The sequence below is a fragment of the Coregonus lavaretus genome, assembly GCF_964263955.1.
Source record: "Coregonus lavaretus genome assembly, chromosome: 11".
NCBI classification, from domain to species: domain Eukaryota; kingdom Metazoa; phylum Chordata; class Actinopteri; order Salmoniformes; family Salmonidae; genus Coregonus; species Coregonus lavaretus.
This window is the reverse complement of record NC_139998.1, coordinates 30,558,632-30,561,626: the sequence shown is the minus strand read 5'-3', so window position 1 is coordinate 30,561,626 and position 2,995 is coordinate 30,558,632.

The following is a 2,995-nucleotide window of genomic DNA, read 5'->3' as shown; positions in this document are numbered from 1 at the left end:
CACCCAACCAAACATAACAAAATACACCCTGGCTCAAATACAAAAGTCCCGGAGCCAGAGTGTCACAGTACCCCCCCCCTAAAGGTGCGAACTCCGGGCGCACCAGCATACAGTCTAGGGGAGGGTCTGGGTGGGCGTCTGTCCACGGTGGCGGTTCTGGCCCTGGTCGTGGTCCCCACCCCACCTTAGTCACCACCCGCTTCCCTAGCCTCCTCCACATGACCCCCACCGGTTTAAGGGGCAGCACCGGACTAAGAGGCAGCACCGGACTAAGGGACAGCACCGGACTAAGGGGCAGCACCGGACTAAGGGGCAGCACCAGACTAAGGGGCAGCACCGGACTAAGGGGCAGTACCGGACTAAGGGGCAGCACCAGGATAAGGGGCAGCACCTGACTCAATGGCGGATCCTGGCTGGCTGGCTCTGGCGGATCCTGGCTGGACGGCTCTGGCGGATCCTGGCTGAACGGCTCATGGCTGGCTGAAGGATCTGGCTGCTCATGGCTGGCTGACGGATCTGGCTGCTCATGGCTGGCTGACGGATCTGGCTGATCCTGTCTGGCCGAAGGCTCTGGCTGATCCTGTCTGGCGGAAGGCTCTGGCTGATCCGGTCTGGCGGAAGGCTCTGGCTGATCCTGTCTGGCGGAAGGCTCTGGCTGATCCTGTCTGGCGGAAGGCTCTGGCTGATCCTGTCTGGCGGAAGGCTCTGGCTGATCCTGTCTGGCGGAAGGCTCTGGCTGATCCTGTCTGGCGGAAGGCTCTGGCTGATCCTGTCTGGCGGAAGGCTTTAGCAGCTCCGGTCTGGCGGACGGCTCTGACGGCTCATGGCAGACGGGCGGCTTATGCAGCGCTTGGCAGACGGACAGTTCAGACGGCGTTGGGCAGACAGGCAGTTCAGGCGCCGTTGGGCAGACGGGCAGTTCAAGCGCCGTTGGGCAGACGGGCAGTTCAGGCGCCGTTGGGCAGACGGGCAGTTCAGGCGCCGCTGGGCAGACGGGCAGTTCAGGCGCCGCTGGGCAGACGGGCAGTTCAGGCGCCGTTGGGCAGACGGGCAGTTCAGGCGCCGTTGGGCAGACGGGCAGTTCAGGCGCCGTTGGGCAGACGGCAGACTCTGGCCGGGCGACGCGCACCGTAGACTTGGTGCGGGTGGCAGGAACAGGCCGGACCGGGCTGGCGACGCGCACCGTAGACTTGGTGCGGGTGGCAGGAACAGGCCGGACCGGGCTGGCGACGCGCACCGTAGACTTGGTGCGGGTGGCAGGAACAGGCCGGACCGGGCTGGCGACGCACACCGTAGACTTGGTGCGGGTGGCAGGAACAGGCCGGACCGGGCTGGCGACGCACACCGTAGACTTGGTGCGGGTGGCAGGAACAGGCCGGACCGGGCTGTGGAGACGGATAGGAGGCCTGGAGCGAACAGCGGACACCACCCGTCCTGGCTGAATGCCTACCCTCACACACTCTGTGTGAGGCATCCGCACAGGACATACAGGGCGGTGTACCCCTGGCCTGGTGGCCTCCTGGATACTCCCCCTTTTCTCCTCCGTCAGCCCCGTCGTCCATGCCGTGTGCCCCCCCCTAAAAAATTTCTGGGGTTGACTCACGACCCTCCGACGATGGCCCTGCTGCCGCCGTTGCTCCTCTCTCGCCAGGGCCTTGATCCTTCCCCAAGGTCCCTTGCCTCCGAGCATGTCCTCCCAGGACCACGATGTGCCCACCTGGGCCATCGCCAGCCTCTCTATCTCCTTGCCCGGTGCCTCCTCCCATGTCCAGTCTCCTTGCTCCTGGACACGCTGCTTGGTCTTTCTTTGGTGGGTTTTTCTGTCACGATCGTCGTAAAGGAGAGTAGACCAAGGCGCAGCGTGTGAAATGAACATGACTTTATTTAGTTAAAGTATCTAAATAACAAACAAAACACGATACGTAAAGTCCAACGGTTACACTGACCGACTAAGGAACAAAAACCCACAAACCCCACAGGAAAACATACAGAAATAAATATGGCTCCCAATCAGAGATAACGAGCCGACAGCTGACACTCGTTACCTCCGATTGGGAGTCATTGACCAAACCTAGAAATACAACACTTAGAAACACCCAACCAAACATAACAAAATACACCCTGGCTCAAATACAAAAGTCCCGGAGCCAGAGTGTCACAGTAAACAATTGTTGGAAAAATTACTTGTGTCATGCACAACGTAGATGTCCTAACCGACTTGCCAAAACTATAGTTTGTTAACAATAAATTTGTGGAGTGGTTGAAAAACAAGTTTTAATGACTCCAACCTAAGTGTATGTAAACTTCCGACTTCAACTGTATATATATATACATATATATATACAGTGCTATGAAAAAGTATTTGCCCCCTTTCTAATTTTCTCTACTTTTGCATATTTGTGATACTGAATGTTATCAGATCTTCAACCAAAACCTAATATTAGATAAAGGGAACATAAGTGAACAAATAACACAACAATTACATATTTATTTCATTTATTTCATAAACAAAGTTATGCGACACCCAATTTCCCTGTGTGAAAAAGTAATTGCCCCCTTACACTCATTAACTGGTTGTGCCACCTTTAGCTGCAATGACTCCAACCAAATGCTTCCTGTAGTTGTTGATCAGTCTCTCACGTCGCTCTGGAGGAATTTTGTCCCACTCTTCCATGCAGAACTGCTTTAACTCAGTGACGTGTGGGTTTTCAAGTATGAACTGCTCGTTTCAAGTCCTGCCACAACATCTCAATTGGGATTAGGTCTGGACTTTGACTAGGCCATTCCAAAACTTCCAATTTGTTGCTTTTTAGCAATTTTCATGTAGACTTGATTGTGTGTTTTGGATCATTGTCTTGCTGCATGACCCAGCTGCGCTTCAGCTTCAGCTCACAAACGGATGGTCTGACATTCTCCTGTAGAATTCTCTGATACAGAGCAGAATTCATGGTTCCTTCTATTAAGGCAAGTCGTCCAGGTCCTGAGGCAGTAAAGC